Genomic DNA, 19,280 nt, shown 5'->3' with positions numbered 1-19,280 from the left:
CTCACCTTTATACGCCTTTACATCCCCTAAGTGAAGCCAAGCTCGTCTTCCTTGGACCTTTAAAGCTGAAGCGGTTATATTCTCAATGCAAAAGGGACCATTAAAGCGTGGTTCATGCCACTTCCTAGTAAAATTCTTAATAAGAACTACGTCTCCAACATATTACTTAGGTGGCAATAAAAATTGATCTGGGTTGGTTGTTGATTTGTCTTCTTCTGTGTTCTGAGATGTGGCCCCCTGGCACTTGACTTGATCTGAAATGAGAGAGATGCTAGAGGTCATACATGTCAAATAGTCGTGTAATTCATGACCTAAAGTTTTAGCTACACTCTGGGCATCACTTCTACTCCTAGATGGAGTTGTAAGACGCATTCTCATGTGTCGCCCTGTCACTAGTTTGTGAGGGGTGAGGTGATGGTCTCATCCAGGCTGATTCCGAACGGCATATAAAGCGAAGGGTAGACAACAAAGCCATCCATTCTTCAAAGTCAATTTGATCTTTTCAATCCTTTCTTTAAGGAGGCCTTTGAGTCTCTCACCTATTCTGTTCGCCTGTGGGTGATGAGCAGAAGAAAACTTGTGTTTAATGTTCAAAAGAAGGCCTATTTGTTCAAATAGCTCATTAACAAAATGTGGCCCATTGTCGGATCTAAGCACTTCACACACACCCCATCTCGGGAAGACATTGTGCACTAAAAACTTTGCTACACAAGCGGCATCAGTGTATGTACATGGACCTGCCCCGATCCACCTACGAAGGCACACACTACCACTAATAGATACCTATATCTATTACACACTTGCAGCATATCAACATAATCGATAAGTAAATGCTGAAATGGATCATTCGGTCGAGGTATTACCCTTCTAATTGTTCTCAGTGTCTGCCCGGCAGAAACAGTTTACCATAAACGCGTGTAAATCCCAGGATGTGTGCCAAAATTCTGCGTGGCGCACACTGGCGCACACGTCTCCAAACAGCGTGTGCTACGCGCACAGTGAAATCGCCCATAGCGCGGCGCACACAACAAAAGTAGGCGGAACAGGGGGCGTAACACGCGGAATGGGGAACAACGTGTGAAAATGTGGGCGTCACGGGGGAACTACAGGAGGCAAATGCACGTAACGCCCACACGCACGTTCAAAACACATATTCATGGAATCGAACGAGGCTAACGCATGCGCCAAAAAATACGCGCTAATCCAGAAACACGTACGCCAGCAGGAAGCAGGCATATGTGGACCCGCGCAGCATAAAAGTGCGCGCAAACAACAAACAAGCTCAGACGCCAGGATGAATATACCATTGCTAGCAGCAGTGGTCGTGGGATACCGCAGGAGGAGGATAGTCAGGCCCAGAACTTTTACACCCAGAACCAGCCTTTTTGGGATGCCTGATGACCAGGTGTATGGGAGGTACAGGTTTCCACCTCACATAATACTCGACCTGGTCAGTGAGTGGGAGGATGACCTCACATCACCCACCCTGTGCTCCCAAGCACTCAGCCCACTGGAGAAGGTCCTCAATGTACTGCACTTCTTGGCCACTGGATCATTTCAGCGGACAACTGCTATAGTGGGGGGGTGTCACAGGCCACACAGTCACGCTGCCTACACCAGGTGTTGGCCATCATGACTGCATGCCCATCAGTCTGCAGGCACATATACCTGCCCAGTACACCTGCAGAAAGGCAGGCTGCCGTCCAGGATTTTTATGGGGTGGCACAACTCCCCAAAGTGCTAGGTGCCATTGATTGAACCCATGTGGCTCTACGTCCCCCCAGGGCATCAGAGCACATCTACAGAAACCGCAAGCACTGGCATTCCATCAACGTCCAGGTAGTATGTGATGCCAAGGGAATCATCACCTCAGTATATGCCAACTATCCAGGGTCCACCCACGACAGTTTCATTTACAGAATGTCAACCTTAAACCGGGACCTAGAAGCTGGGCGGCATGGCGATACATGGCTGCTCGGTGAGTATAAATGCCTCTGAACATGCATGCATGTCAGATACTGAGTAATGTCACAACCCCACTAATGATACCCATCATCACCTCCCCAGGGGACAGTGCCTACCCTCTGAGCACCCACATGACGATGCCAGAACCCCACCACGCCACCAGAGGTAAGATACAACACAGCCCATATTGCAACCCGGGGCATAGTGGAGCGCACATTCGGTGTGCTCAAGTCACGCTTTTCGCTCCCTTGACCGTTCTGGTGGGCAGCTACTATACGCTCCCCCAGTAGTGTGCAGGATCATAGTGGCAGCATGTGTCCTGCACAACGTTGCAACACGCCAGGGCCTGCCGGTGGACATGGTGGTGCCCCCACATCCCCAACCACATGCACGCCCGCTGTGCATGGGAGGGGAAAGGGTATGTGGTGAGGCAGCCCGTGCGCATCTGGTGGCCAATTACTTCACCTAATATCACACCCCTGCAGAGTGCACACAGCCCTGGTACATACCAGCTGACAATCAATGATGATGACATAAGGGACAGTCAACTGTCACTACCATACTAGCCTGATATTGGTCACCTGGAAGTGCTACATTGTGTGCATCCCTACCTACATAAACACAACCAATGATGTGTGATAAAAAGACACACATTCATGCTGCATGAATGACTACCCCCTTGCAAAATACAACATGAAAATAGTACCATGTCAAGCAACCCCTCCCCACCTCAGCTACCCAACACACCATGGCATGTCATGCAATGTGAAAGCAACCAAATGAATGCACAACACATGACACAAGTGTCACAAAGTGCACTGTCCGAAATGGAAACAGGCCACAGACAATATGCTCCCAGTAATCAATAAGAAACAGCACACATGAACAAATACTTACCAGCAACACAATACAGAAACACAGGATGGAACAGTGGCAAAATATGACAGTACAAATTCAAAGTAGTGCAAGTCTTACAACCTGAATACGCCAGCACATCGACCCCTTCCATCTGTACAGTGTTACTGCCACGCAAATGTCTCAGTGTACTGCATACAACATGAACTCCATCTGCAAAGTAGACGGCCTTGTGACGACATGAGGAAGGAACCTGCAAATTAGGAGGAAGACAAGGATGCACAAGCACATATCAATACACCATGCAGTGTAGAAAACAACAACAATATCCACTAGGAATGTCCTCACAGTATTGACTACAGACTGCCCACACAGCTCATGGGAGCCCAACGTCACTGTGTAATTCACTGTCACTTGGTCACACCCTTTGCAAGCCCATGGTAACGGGAAGCAGGAGGGGTGTGTGTCTCACAAACCCAAGGATCTAACCCAAACTCAGTACAAGCCTGCATGTGCCCAGCCGGAATACAGTGGATGCCCACAGGAGCCACACAAGGCAAAACACTGTAAAAAAAAAAATGGCCATGTGGGGGCCCGAGGGTGTGGGAGAGGCCACCCAGGAGGTTTGAGGACAGGGTGCACACCAACACCCACCTGCGTGGATGTTGCAAAAAAATATACCTCCTTGGGCTCATGGCCTGCACGACTATGCCATTGTGGGTGATCTGCTGTCGCTCTCCTCAGCCTCTGCTGCTGCATCAGGAGGTGGTGGCACTATGGGAGGCAGCCCACGCAAAGCCCGGGTATGGTCCTCCATGGCAGCAAGCATGCAGGTCTGGAAGGTCTGATTCTGGAGGATTAATGTGCAGAGATCCCCATGCAGCACCTCACGGGTTGCCTGCATTTCTGCACACATGGCCTTGCGTGATGCCCGGATCTCCTCACGTGTTGCCTGCATCTCAGCTGAGAGCGAACGTGTGAGCTGCTCCAGCTGCTGTTCTGCCCTAAGATTAGTCGAAGCCCCAAGGTCAACCAGAGTCTGCCTGAGGGTATGTAGTTCTTCCCTCAGGGCTTCCCTGTGGGCCTGGGACTCTATTGATATTGATTGGCGCAGAGTCTCCAGTGCCGCCCGTCGGTCCCTGTTGGACACCAACATGTCTTCCCTGTGTGATTGACAAATGGAGTCTGTTGCCTGCTGTTGTTGCTCCATCTGCCTTTCAGGGGGGATAATGGAAGTGGCCACCCTCTCCATTGCCTGAGCCATCATTTCTACTGATGCTGCCTGTTGGGTTGCAATACCGTACATGGAGTTTTCCCATACAGTATTGCCTGGTGGCGCACGGCCACCGTGTCGACGGGCACCACACCTGTTTGGACCAAGGCGATCTGCACCTTGCTGTGCTGGCACTGCCTGAAGCTGCAGGACTGCATTCCCCCTCTGATCTGCTGGCCCAGCAACAGGATCAGATGCTGTGGAGTGTGACCCTGCATCCGTAACCACCAAAGGCGGACCTACCAACACTGACATCCCCATAGAGGGTTCTCCCCCTGGTGTAGGTGGGTTGGACAGAACAGAATCCCTGCCAGAAACACTTACCTGCGACTGCACATAAGTCTCATCATCCGATTCAGCACCCGAATAGAGGTCTGGTGAGGTGCACCCAGAGACACCCCTGGAGAGTATGGCCTGCAGTAACATTGGGTTCTCACCCATCACCACACCACGTCCCCCACTGGTGCCCGGTCGTGTCAGAGATTCCTCCTGGGTCTGCACCATCTCTTCAACATCAACAGCATCAAGTGCGTCATCACCTGCAAAAACATGAAAGACAACAAATGGAAACAGGCATGAGCACCATAGCAGACACATAGACCGTGACAAGCGATAGATGCAGTACATGATCAACACATGTCCCACATGACTATAACCCTGCCATGCATGCACTGTCAAAGAGTTGGAAGTGGAGTCATAAAGGCAGACACTGGGGAGAGCAAGATGGAAAAGCAACACATTTGTAGCATGTTGGGTAGCACAGGCATCACACATCAGGCTGTGAGTGGCATGTCCAATACACATACATGACACATGCCACCACACAGATGTCATGTAGCATATCCACGGTAAAGTACAAAACTACAGCAATATGTCAGTGATTGAGTACTATCACACATCCATGTGACATCGACATGATGAGAAGATTAATGCTGAATAGTGTTTCAAAATATGCGTGTGGCACACACTGAAACACATCCAGTGTCCAAAAATACTGTCATTGTGGGCTGATCAAAGGTTGGTCACTTTGACATCACAGGAAACATCTGTCATGTTCCACATGCAAACAGCCCCTTATAATAATTTTTATGCAGGCCAATACTCCATCAGCCTGAATGGTGTAATCATTAACATAACCAGGTAAAAATAGTGCCCCAGTGTGGCCTGTAAACAATGACCGAAGCATATCACATATGTCGCAATAGGGCATAAAATTGTGTAGCAAAAAGGGGAGAGTGCAAACAATCAGCATGAATGAAGATTTACTAAATCAGACCAATGTAGTTGCAAGACAACAGTTCAAGGTAAAGTGCACAAATGTGGGTTTAATAGGCAACTGTGGCCAGAAGGGATACAGTCATACCCAAATCCAAGGAATGTGAATGTATGGGAGGAAGCACATGGGAGACCCATACCACTCAGGTGCACACACCCTCACCTGGCACTGAATCTGAACCCGTCACCCAAACAACATACACATGGATTACACACACACGCATGGGCACTCACCGGACAATGCATCGTAATCAGGTAGTTCTCCCACGTCTTGGATCTGTTCCTCTGTGACGAAGGCCCCAGCAACAGACTCATGTTCAGTGAGTTTGTTGTCCTCTGGTGGAGACCCACCGTCAGTCACCAGAGTAGCGGCATGATTTGAGGCCAGCTTGTTCTTTGCTCTGCGTTTCAGGTCCTTCCACCGCTTGTAGCAATCATCAGCTGTGCGCCTCACAAATCCAAGGGCACTTATGCGGTCGGCGATGATATGACAGTGTGCCTTAAGTTGACCAGTTGTGGTCTTGGACCCTGCAGTCACCAGCATTTCGTGGCTATGTGCCGACACATAGGACACAAGCGCATCAAGTTCCGGGTCATTAAAGCAAGGCTTCTTTGACGTGCCGGAGCGTGTAGCCGTGTCTGGGGTCTCAGCCTGTCGTGCCAGAGCAACCTTCTTCCTCTTCTATAAAGGTGGAGCGGAGCCAGAGTGGCTTACGCCGCTCTGGTCAGTAGGTGCAGAAGCAACGCTGGACTGGGTAGTAGGAGTGTGGGAATGCACAATGACCATAGGTCTTGATGCAGGCATTGGTTGCAGGGTAATGTTGGCAGGGGGAACGTCAGTTTGATGGACCTGGACCGACACTGTCCTGGCTGGGAGAGTCAGAGCTGGGGCGGATGGAGCTGCAGCTGCCCCTGCAGCCTCCCCACCCTGCCTACTCGGGCAGCAGATGACATAGCTGCCCCAGATCCACGTGGCTTGGTGACAACAACTTGCACCGTCACACGTGGCCTAGACTTGCTCACCTGGAAGTCAGCTTGGGGGTCATCCTGTGCCAGGTCAGGTGCCACAATGGGCTGGTCCAACAAGGGCTGAGCTGGGATGGTGTCAGCCTAGTTTCCCTCAACCATAGGGGGGAGCATGGGTGACCCTGATTGGTCCTCCACACATGGGGGTATAGGGGCACCCTGCAAATCCCAGCCACGTCCCCTACTGCACCCACCACGGCCACCTTTTGAAGGTCGGCCACCTTTGCCTCCCTTACCGCTTGGTCGCCTCCCAACCATGGTACTGATGTTGTTGTGCGTATGGGAGTTGCAGTAAACAATTGTCCTGGGCAATTGGGGTTCAAAGGGGTAGGGTACTAGATGGAATTCATACCCTAGTGCTCTAACAAGGCTGTCTGTGACCCGTGGGGGAAGATGACGGGTCACGCAACGCACAGGCAGCCCAAAATCAAAAAGTAACGTGCACGCAACCCCTCGTAGACCACGTGCGTGAAAAAATGTACCCGCACTATGCTGTGGCACCCAGAAACACAGAAATAAGCGTACGCGTAATACACGCAGCCTACAATGACCTCTGAAGGTGTACGTGACACACGGGGCAAGTACAGTTGGTAAATACGTGCGCGACTCACCATCTGCCTGGAAAAGGAACGTGAAAAATACGCACGTGTGCGCGTTGGCAACACCCCCGCCAAAAGAAGAATTGTACGCTGTCTGAGGAGACAGGAAAAAAGAAGAAGTGAACGCTGTTTGAGGAAACAGGCCCAACAAAAAAATCAGAAAAAAGCTGTCAGAGGTAACAGGGAGTACGAACTTGAAACGCTGTGAAGTAATCGCATGTGAACCGACAAGAAGTACAGAATTCACCCACTTGCTCGCCATGAAAAGCACGTACAAGGAAATGGGGTCCGACACGTAGCTTTTAAACCGGCCCACACGTACACGTCACATACGCGTGTACGCACTAAGGCCCTTTCCTCCAATTACACGAGCTGACACTTGGACGTGCATTTTTTGTACGTGTACGATGAACATGCACCCGTGTTGATGGAAACGCCCGCACATGTCACGTCACTTACGCGCGTAGGCCCTTTCCTTGGAATACACGCATCCACACGTGGACGTTCAGTTTTTCCACGCGCGATGCCACGTCACGAGGGAAACACCCGTGCGGGTCACGTCAAAGTGCCTTTCCTCGAATTACAGGCTGACGTGCAAGATTTTCACGTGCCAAATCACTCCGTATCAAGCTGGCCACGCAAAAACACACGGAAGACCACGCTCCTGCCCAGAAGGCCGATTTACTGCCCCCCAGACCCCTGAGCATGCTCCCACCTGCCATCTGCTGCTGCCTGACTGCCTGCTGCCCACGTGCCCTGCTATTTGCTGCCTGCACGTCAGCCAGGGGTGCAGTTGCTGTGACCACCCCTGCTGGAACCAAAGACTCCCACTGGGATACCATCGCTCCACAGCCCAGCCCCACAACCCAGTTGCCCACCCACTCCTGCCTCTGGGGTTGCCATGTCGGGCACAACACCATCTAGCATCACTGGCAACCCCCAGCCAGAGAGGCAGAGGGCCACCATCTTCAGTGCCAGGGAAGTTGGTGTCCTGGTGGAGCAAGTCCTGGGGCAGTATGATGCCCTCTTTGGAAGTTTGCGCACCGACAAGGAAGGACGGACAAGGATCTGGATGGACATCATGACTGCCATCAACGCGGAGGGGGTGGCAGTCCGTGACTTACATTATGTCAAGAAGCGCTGGGAGGACTTCAGGTCCAGGACCCTCACCAAGGCCCAGCGCCTAGCTAAGGCAGCAGATGCCAAGGTGTACATGCGTGGTGTGCCTGTAGTGTGCAGGTTGCACATGTGTTTTTGTAGGGCCATGTAGGGATGTGTATGAACATTGGTGTGAGGCTGCCACATGTGAGTCCTCTCAGGTGTGAGACATATCGATGGTGTATGTGTTGGTAAGCATGCTGGGCAAATGCAGGTGTGGGAGCACACAAGTTTGAATTTCTGTGTATGTACATTGGCATGGTTGTGGCACTGTGTACATATGCATGTATGTGTATTTGACAAGTGTGCAACTGTGATGCAACATGGATGCACGTGACACTGATATGTAGAAGGCTGAATGTCAGATGTGACATGTATGGCGATCTCATCACTACGACAGTTGGATATGTACACATGCATGTAAGTGTGGTGGCGTGTGTGCATGTCTAGTGCACTCCCATTGTTTCATGTGATGTCCGGCTCACCTTTGGCTGTACATGCTGTTGAATGTGTATGGATGCTGCTGCCTGGTGCAATATTGCTGTGGAAATGCTCATGTGTGTGAGTTAAAATGACATGTGTGTCGTGGAGTGTGATGCCGTGTCTGAATTTTGACTATGCCACTCATGTACAACTGTCATGTGTGTATCAGTCCAATGTACTGTGCCCTGATGCCTGTGTTTTATCTCTCCCTGTCTGCAGCGATGAAGAGGGCGGAGAGGGTGCTGTGGAGCACAGCGGCAGGGATCACACCACCAGCCAGAGACGCAAGGCCCGGCTCCCCTCCCAGATTGTCATCTCGTCGGGGAGTGAGGAGTCTGGTGCCACGTCTGAGGCCGCAGCTGCCAAGAGTAGGTTCAAGAGGCGGAGGTTGGAGGTGGACTCCTCGGCAGCAGAAGGGGCAGCTGAGACCCCACAGGGTCCGACAGAGGAAGATGGCATGGAGTCATCCAGGTTGGTGGGGGGGTTGGTGGAGGAGGAGGCCGTAGAAAGGACACACACGGGGTCTGGAGGTGGGGATTCCACTGGTGCTAGTGGTGCAGTGCAGGACCAGGGACAGGAGGCAGCACAGGCCACCGCGGAGGTGCCTGTGTGCAATCCTGTCCCTGATCCTGTCACTGCATCATCTGGCTCCAGCAGGGATGCCTCCGTCCAGACCCGTTTTCAGGGAGGGGATGAGCGCACAACAACTGGCCTTCCTCTCCCTGCAGACGTGTCTATCCGGGACTGGGTTGAGCCTGTCCTGGGTGGGGTGGCGTTGCGTCAACGGGCCATGCGAGGTGACCTGCAGTCTTTTCATATGGAGACTGCACGTCATCTCGAATGGCTCGTTGACCGCGTTGACCTACTGGGACAGCTCACCAGGGCCGAATTCCTCTGGTTGCTGGACCTTGTTCTGACCCCCTCCTCATCTGAACCCCCTATGCACCAGTCGTCCTCCATGCCATCTTCCAACCCATGTATCACCTGGGTACCCTGTGGAGCTGCCTCTGACCCTGCGGCCAGGCTGGTGGAGGACACATCCCTGCCACAGTCGGGAATCGGACGTCCAGCAGGGGTGGCCACCTCAACAACTGCACCCCAGCCGGAGGAGGATGTGCAGGTAGCAAGAGCCAGGGCACAGGCAGAGGCACAGCAGCAGCAGCAACAAGGTGGGAGCTATGATGGTTTGGGGCCTTCAACAATGGAGGGGCAGGCATCGGCCATAGGGCAGGAGGACCCTGGATTTCAAGTGTCTTCCGTGTGGCAGCGGTTGGGCCACGCCATAGATGCGGAGCGGCAGCGGGCAGAAGAGGCACGGCTCACAATGGTCAGGGCGGAGAACTCCATGCAGAGGGCCCTGAGGCGGGCCGAGTGCCTCGAGGCAATTCGCAGGGAGTTGGAGGAGAACATGTCGTCGTCCCTGCGAACCCTCGGGGCCATGGAAGAGGAACTCCTCCAGGACATTGAGCGGGAGTTTGATGATGCCCTGGCCCGGGACATCCAAAAGTGAGCCGTCGGACTAGCCCGCTGCCATTGTAAATAGTTTTTAGAGTTAGGTTTCCTTTTCCTTTTATTTGTGGTCAATGGATAATGCCACACACATTTGTATATAGTTTTATTTTTAGGTAGTTTCTTAGGTAGGTTTCATTTGTTTGGTTGGGCTCATGGACCCTTTACATCATTGGACAATGGATTCATTTGATATCTTTTTTGGAATTTTGCACATGGATTAATGGATTTTTATTTTGGACCATGGATTGTATATAGTTTGATCATGGATTAATTTGGATTTTTTTTTTCATTATGGACATGGAGAAATTGATTTTTTTTTTTGGACAATGTATTGTAAATAGTTGGACTATGGATTGATTTATCTTTTTTAGTTTTCATTATGAACATGGAACAATGGATATCATTTTTTTTACCTTTCCTTTGGATTTGCATTGGTGGAGGGAGAGTTATGACTGTTTTTCTTTCAAATTTTTTTGGATTGGTTATCCTTTCCATTCACTCATCTTTTTCACATGCTTTTCATTTCATGTTTGATATTTTGGTATGCTTTCATTTAATTTATTTATTGATGTATATAATACACTTTCATATGTTAGTTTCATGTGTGGGATTCGCTCATTGGGTTGATGCATGTGAAAATGTGGGTTTACACAAGCAATGCCAACCAGTGTACTTGTGTGATGGACATTTGTTGATGTACATAGTTGAGTTTTGGTTTGTGTCTTGAGATGGGCATTTCAGTGTGGGGTGGATTGGGAAATCATTGCGTCTCAAGAATGGGGTGGCGGCATATGGATTTTTGGTGTAGAAGTGGGCCATGATTGTGCATCTTTATTCCGTGTAGGGGGGACATGAGTGGGACATGAGTGGGGGCCTGCTGGCAGGGGCCCCGCACTGCTGGGGGGTGGGGGTGCAGGGGGACATGAGTGGGGGCCTGCTGGCAGGTGCCCCGCACTTCTGGGGGCTCGGGTGCAGGGGGACACGAGTGGGACATGAGTGGGGGCCTGCTGGCAGGTGCCCCGCACTGCTGGGGGGTTGGGGTGCAGGGGGACATGAGTGGGGGCCTGCTGGCAGGTGCCCCACACTGCTGGGGGGTGAGGGTGCAGGGGGTCATGAGTGGGACATGAGTGGGGGCCTGCTGGCAGGTGCCCCGCACTGCTGGGGGGTGGGGGTGTAGAGGGGCATGAGTGGGGGCCTGCTGGCAGGTACCCCGCACTGCTGGGGGTGCAGGGGGACATGAGTGGGACATGAGTGGGGGCCTGCTGCAAGGTGCCCCGCACTGCTGGGGGGTGGGGATGCAGGGGGACATGAGTGGGGGCCTGCTGGCAGGTGCCCCGCACTGCTGGGGGGTGGAGGTGCAGGGGGACATGAGTGGGACATGAGTGGCGGCCTGCTGGCAGGTGCGCGCACTGCTGGGGGGGTGGGGGTGCAGGGGGACATGAGTTGGTGATCAGTAGTGCAAGCTGACATGTGGCTTGGCTGGGGGGCATGCCCATGGTGGATGGGCTGCCTGCGGGACATGACCAGAGGTGCAGGGTAGTCCCCTGTGGTGTGGGCTGCCTGCAGGGGCTGTGGAGGGTGTAGAGGGAACATCTGGGAGGACCCACACTGCCAATTCACGTGTCTGACTCCCCGCGCACCCCAGAAATACATGTACCCTGCTGAAATTGCATGTGAGACTTCACGCGAACCCCAGTTATACACGTACCCCGCTCGCACAGGGCCATTCGCGTGTGAAACTTCCCGCACACCCCCGAAATACACGTACCATGCTCAAATCGCGTGTGAGACTTCACGCGAACCCCAGTTATACACGTACCCCACTCGCACAGGGCCATTCGCGTGTGAAACTTCCCGCGCACCCCCAAAATACACGTACCATGCTCAAATCGCATGTCAGACTTCACGCGAACCCCAGTTATACACGTACCCCACTCGCACAGGGACAATCACGTGTGAAACTTCCCGCGAACCCCAGTTATACACGTACCCCACTCGCACAGGGCCATTCGCGTGTGAAACTTCCCGCACACCCCCGAAATACACGTACCATGCTCAAATCACGTGTGAGACTTCACGCGAACCCCAGTTATACACGTACCCCACTCGTACAGGGCCAATCGTGTGTGAAACTTCCCGCGAACCCCAGTTATACACGTACCCCACTCACACAGGGACAATCGCGTGTGAAACTTCCCGCGAACCCCAGTTATACACGTACCCCACTCGCACAGGGCCTTTCACGTGTGATACTTCCCGCGCACCCCCGAAAATATATAGTTTGATCATGGATTCATTTGGATTTTTTTTTTCATTATGGACATGGAGAAATTGATTTTTTTTTTTCGGACAATATATTGTAAATAGTTGGACTATGGATTGATTTATCTTTTTTAGTTTTCATTATGAACATGGAACAATGGATATCATTTTTTTTACCTTTCCTTTGGATTTGCTTTGGTGGAGGGAGAGTTATGACTGTTTTTCTTTCAAATTTTTTTGGATTGGTTATCCTTTCCATTCACTCATCTTTTTCACATGCTTTTCATTTCATGTTTGATATTTTGGTATGCTTTCATTTCATTTATTTATTTATGTATAATACATTTTCATATGTTAGTTTCATGTGTGGGATTCGCTCATTGGGTTGATGCATGTGAAAATGTGGGTTTACACAAGCAATGCCAACCAGTGTACTTGTGTGATGGACATATGTTGATGTACATAGTTTAGTTTTGGTTTGTGTCTTGAGATGGGCATTTCAGTGTGGGGTGGATTGGGAAATCATTGCGTCTCAAGAATGGGGTGGCGGCATATGGATTTTTGGTCTAGAAGTGGGCCATGATTGTGCATCTTTATTTCGTGTAGGGGGGGACATGAGTGGGACATGAGTGGGGGCCTGCTGGCAGGGGCCCCACACTGCTGGGGGGGTGGGGGTGCAGGGGGACATGAGTGGGGGCCTGCTGGCAGGTGCCCCGCACTGCTGGGGGGTGGGAGTGCAGGGGGACATGAGTGGCGACCTGCTGGCAGGTGCCCCACACTGCTGGGGGGTGGGGTTGCAGGGGGACATGTGTGGGGGCCTGCTGGCAGGTGCCCCGCACTGCTGGGGGGTGGGGGTGCAGGGGGACATGAGTGGGGGCCTGCTGGCAGGTACCCCGCACTTCTGGGGGGTTCGGGTGCAGGGGGACATGAGTGGGGGCCTGCTGGCAGGTGCCCCGCACTGCTGGGGGGTTGGGGTGCAGGGGGACATGAGTGGGGGCCTGCTGGCAGGTGCCCCACACTGCTGGGGGGTGAGGGTGCAGGGGGTCATGAGTGGGACATGAGTGGGGGCCTGCTGGCAGGTGCCCTGCACTGCTGGGGGGTGGGGGTGTAGGGGGGCATGAGTGGGGGCCTGCTGGCAGGTACCCCACAGTGCTGGGGGTGCAGGGGGACATGAGTGGGGCATGAGTGGGGGCCTGCTTCAAGGTGCCCCGCACTGCTGGGGGTGCAGGGGGACATGAGTGGGGGCCTGCTGGCAGGTGCCCCGCACTGCTGGGGGTGGAGGTGCAGGGGGACATGAGTGGGACATGAGTGGGGGCCTGCTGGCAGGTGCCCCGCACTGCTGGGGGGGTGGGGGTGCAGGGGGACATGAGTTGGTGATCAGTAGTGCAAGCTGACATGTGGCTTGGCTGGGGGGCATGCCCATGGTGGATGGGCTGCCTGCGGGACATGACCAGGGGTGCAGGGTAGTCCCCTGTGGTGTGGGCTGCCTGCAGGGGCCGTGGAGGGTGTAGAGGGAACACCTGGGAGGACCCACACCGCCAATTCACGTGTCGGACTCCCCGCGCACCCCAGAAATACACGTACCCTGCTCAAATTGCATGTGAGACTTCACGCGAACCCCAGTTATAAGCGTACCCCGCTCGCACAGGGCCATTCGCGTGTGAAACTTCCCGCGCACCCCCGAAATACACGTACCATGCTCAAATCGCGTGTGAGACTTCACACGAACCCCAGTTATACACGTACCCCACTCGCACAGGGCCATTCGCGTGTGACTTCCCGTGCACCCCCAAAATACACGTACCATGCTCAAATCGCATGTGAGACTTCACGTGAACCCCAGTTATACACGTACCCCACTCGCACAGGGACAATCATGTGTGAAACTTCCCGCGAACCCCAGTTATACACGTACCCACTCGCACAGGGCCATTCGCGTGTGAAACATCCCGCACACCGAGAAATACACGTACCGTGCTCAAATCACGTGTGAGACTTCACGCGAACCCCAGTTATACACGTACCCCACTCGCACAGGGCCAATCGTGTGTGAAACTTCCCGCGAACCCCAGTTATACACGTACCCCACTCACACAGGGACAATCGCGTGTGAAACTTCCTGCAAACCCCAGTTATACACGTACCCCACTCGCACAGGGCCATTCGCGTGTGAAACTTCCCGCCCACCCCCGAAATACACGTACCATGCTCAAATCGCGTGTGAGACTTCACGCAAACCCCAGTTATACACGTACCCCACTCGCACAGGGCCAATCGCGTGTGAAACTTCCCGCGAACCCCAGTTATACACGTACCCCACTCACACAGGGACAATCGCGTGTGAAACTTCCCGCGAACCCCAGTTATACACGTACCCCACTCGTACAGGGCCTTTCACGTGTGATACTTCCCGCGCACCCCCAAAATACACTTACCATGCTCAAATCGTGTGTGAGACTTCCCGCGCACCCCAGTTATACACGTACTCCACTCGCACTGGGACACTCGCGTGTGAAACTTCCCACGCACCCCCGAAATACACGTACCCGGATCCAATCGCGTGTCAGACTTCACGTGAACCCCAGTAAAACACGTACCCCGCTCGCACAGAGCCTATCGCGTGTGAAGCTTCACACGAACCCCAGTAATACACGTTTCCCGCTTGGCGTTTGCTGTTTGGCAGCCCTGTAAACTGGTCCAGGGTTAGCTCAGCCCTTTGCGCTGGATTGGGGATTTTGATGGCTTTTCCTTGCGCTAGGGACGTTCTTGGGGCATAACTGGCGCTGCTGCAGGGTCGCTGCGCCACTGTGCGCCACGGCTGGTTTTGGTAGCTAAAATCCATGAATACGCTGTGCGCGGAAATGGATTTTAGTGCACGCCGCTGGCGCAGAGATTCACACGCGCACACTGTGCGCGATATTCTATGAATTATCCCCAAAGTCTGTTTGCTTAGTCTGCACTGCACATTTAATGACGGCTCTAGCTACTGGAAGTTGTAGTGCCTTAATAAACCTGCCCAATATCGAAGCATGCTGCACTGGAGTGCTGTCTGCACAGGGGTAGCCCCTCCTCTTCCAACGTGCTAACCCTGCGTGTATGTTTGATGTCACGTAACCGGAGTCACTGTACACTGTAATTTCCTGCCCTTCGTGTTTTTCGAGCACAACAATGAGTGCTACTAATTCTGCTGCTTGCGCTGAAAAGTGAGATGGTAGCCTTGTACTTGTTACAACTTCAGATTCTCCATATAATGTGTCTCACTACCACTGCGCCTGAATGCCTTTCACCACTAGTCTGATCAATCTTGGAAGAACTATCAATAAAGAGAATTTGCCCTCCTGCCAGAGCATTTTTCTTCACCCGGGGTATATCATAACATTTAACATAATTAGCACAGTCATGCACATGATCGCCTTCTGCTATTGGCTCAGCTATAAATGTGGCAGGATTCACTATTTTACATCTTACAATCTTAATCGTCTGATTTGAAATCATTACCTCATAAGCTGAAGCCCTCTGGGATGTCAATGTACCTTTGGGTTTCTCTTAAATAGCAAACTAAACATGCTCCACGAAAAGGGTCATATAGCAGCCCATAACATTATTTGGTGACTTCTCAATCGCGAATGTAGCAGCTGCCAAAGATTGTTCACAAGGAAAGTGTCCTCTCATAAGTGGGTCTAAAATCCCACTGTAATACGCTAAAGACTTATACCACAATGTGGTTCTCTGTCGAAGTACTGCTGTCATGACTGTTCCATTTGTGTGCGAAAACAAATAAAATTCCTCAGCATAATTGGGAATTCCTAAAAAAGGGGCTATACAAATTGTTTTTTTCAGCTCCTCAAACCCTTCCTCCATTTCTTCAGTCCATTCTATTTTTACTTTATCCACTTGTGCTTTCTTTAAAGCTTGCAAAAGGGGTCTTGTGTATGAACTGTAATCAAACACCCAGGAGCTAACATAGTTGCATAGTCCCAAAAACTGTTGCACTTGTTTCATTGTATTTGGGTTTGAGGTTTTCATAATTGCCTCAGCTCTTTCAGGTGCCATCTTCTTTCCTTCATGTTAAATCAACTGCCCTATGTATGACACCTCTTCTTGGCAGGATTGCAACTTCTCCTTGTCTACCATATATCCCCTGTCTGCTAGAATAGTCATCAACTGAATAGAATGTTGTCTGCACTAATCTTCTGTAGTGCTACAAATTAAAATATCAATGACATATTGTATCACCGCCCTCTTAAATCAATATTGCCTAAATCCATCTGTAGGACTCTGTTAAAAATTGATGGGGACTCACGGTACTCCTGGGGCAAATGAGTATTTTTCAGTCGAGTTTGATTGAACGTAAAGGAAGTCAAGTCTTGTGAGTCTTTGTGCAACAGGATTGAGAAAAATTCATTTTTCAAATTGATCACCGTAAAATATCAACCATCCACCGGGATAGTGCATAGTATCATTGCCATATTAGGAACTAAAGGAAACTCTGCTTCTACAATCTGGTTAATCGGTCTCATATCTTGTATAAATCTCCACGACCCTCCTTTAGATCTTTTAATCAGATACACTGCAGTATTACACAATGATTCCGATGGCACCAGAATCGCTTGTTTCATCAATGCTGAAATAGTCTGAAATATACCTTCACCAGCCTCTTGAGACATGGGGTACTGTCTTGCTCGAGGTAAAATCACTCCTCAGTTCAGCTTTATTTTAACTTCTCCTATTCCCTTTAATAAACATGTGGTCCAAAGGACGCTTGGCACCTTCTCCAAGTCTTCCTAAAAAAATGCTGGATGCTGTCACATTCTCGCCATTCGATGTGGGACTTCATGATTTTCTTTCCTTATCCAGTATGCGATGCTCATGAAGAACACCACTTCACCATTTGTGTGGTCTTCCCGGAACATGTGGACATCAATTATGTCAGTCAATCTGTACCCTTCTTCAATAGCTATCATCATTCTCCATGGTCTACCCTCATCATCTACTCCTTCGAGCATTGCTATTTCCCTTCGCACTATGGCTGCTTCTAATTCTATATGGATAGTCTGTCCCCCCTCTTTATCCATAGGTAGTCACGGTCTTAATAATAACTCATCAGGTATCCTCACAATTCTTCCCACCACACCAGGTAGCCATGTCAGTAGAATGCTCACTCCATATAGAAACATCTCTGCATCAACTAGAACGCCTCGCAGAGCCACTTTCCCCGTGAACACCAGTATATATTCACCCACCTTTAAATAGTGTATTCCTGGAATGGAACACACTATCCATTGAACAGTAAATGAAATCATCATGTTAGGTTTTGTCATCTAATCTCTTCCTAAAATGTTAACCGGTGTATGTCGTGAATTTAACAAAAGGAAAAGACATGTCACACTCTCCTATAGAGACTGGTAATTTATTAGTAAAAGGAACTCAACTTGTTGCTCCAGAGAACCCTTGAGCATTCATGGCAATTCCCGACATTGGATATTTTCTCTTTAGTATACATGAACAAGTAGCCGCAGTATCTACTAGAAAATAAAATGATTTGCCTCTTATTGTCACATCGACCCTTGGTTCCTCATAGGGGTCTGGTGTCTCAGATAGTACTGAACACATCAAGTCACCCTGTGAGCTGTTTTATTGTCGGTAAAGGCTCTTCCCTGTCCTTGCGAAAGGATTTCCTCCTACCGCAGTGATACCTCCTATTCTGGGTGTCAGTACTTGGCCTGTGTTTGCATACTGCTGTGTCTGCATGGGGGCTTTTTGTGACTGCCCTTGGGGTGGATTCATTTGCACTTGCTCTTGCTGCCGTACCTGCTGTACTTGCATCGTGTGTGTCTGATACAGTGTGTGATCTTGGGCAAAACCTTCCCTAGCTTGTGTGCTATATGGTGGAGGATAAGCCATTGCCCCTCCTGTAAATTGGCCATAGTGTACATTCCCTTGGCTCCCACATATGGTTGCAATGTGCCCTGTCATCCCACAAGTCCAACATATGTGGCGTACCCATCTGACAAGCCCTCCTTGGTTATATCCTCCCTTGGGTATTCTGATTCTCATTCTGTGTACCCTTTAACCAACTTGATTATTTTGGAATCCACCTCCTCTTCCTCATGGCTTAAACCCATATCCACCTTGAACCATCGGGTGCAGATTATTTGCCTGCAATGCACCCATTTCTTCCTGCACTGCCGTTCCTTCTCCACTTGTCAATACCTTACCTTCTATGGCAAATTTAGACCATTTTTTGGAACTAACGAGGCTTCCTTAATTTTTGTAGTCTCATCTTTCTTCCTATTTTTTCTCTTGTATAACTGACAATGATGCACTATCATCAGCTGTATCTCAGCCCAAGGCTTTGTTTCCATTCCCACGTGTTTCTTCATCTGACTCTGCACTGGCTCAGGCAAACCCTGGCATAAAATGTGGTAAAATAATGCCACTGTTTTTTCCCACAGCTTGCAAGTTTCAAGTTGCCATTTCTCTTGAATATCCTGAATGTAAGCAATAGGGTTTTCATCTTCCTTCATCTTACGAGTCATAATTGCACCCATATCTGATGTATCGGGACACTGTAGCCTGAGAGCCCTCCAGACATCTGCTCTACAATTATTAAACAGCGCTCTGACATGCGCTGCGTTTTGTGCTGTCAGACTTGAATACCCTGCTCCCCTCCATATGGCATCAGCTCTTCCCCTAAGAATAGCTGCCAGGAGACCTTTTATGCCCCCTATGGCCAACGCATTTCCTCCTGTCATTTTTTCTAATTCGTATATCCATTTCCCAGCACCGGAAGTTAAACTCGGGAGTTTACACCTTAAATTATCCTTGTCCATCTGCGGCCATGGAATATACTGTGGTCTTTCTCCCCCTTT

This window comes from Ambystoma mexicanum, chromosome 4p (assembly GCF_040938575.1).
Source record: "Ambystoma mexicanum isolate Mex_15411 chromosome 4p, UKY_AmexF1_1, whole genome shotgun sequence".
In the NCBI taxonomy this organism is placed as follows: domain Eukaryota; kingdom Metazoa; phylum Chordata; class Amphibia; order Caudata; family Ambystomatidae; genus Ambystoma; species Ambystoma mexicanum.
This window is presented reverse-complemented; position numbering follows the sequence as displayed.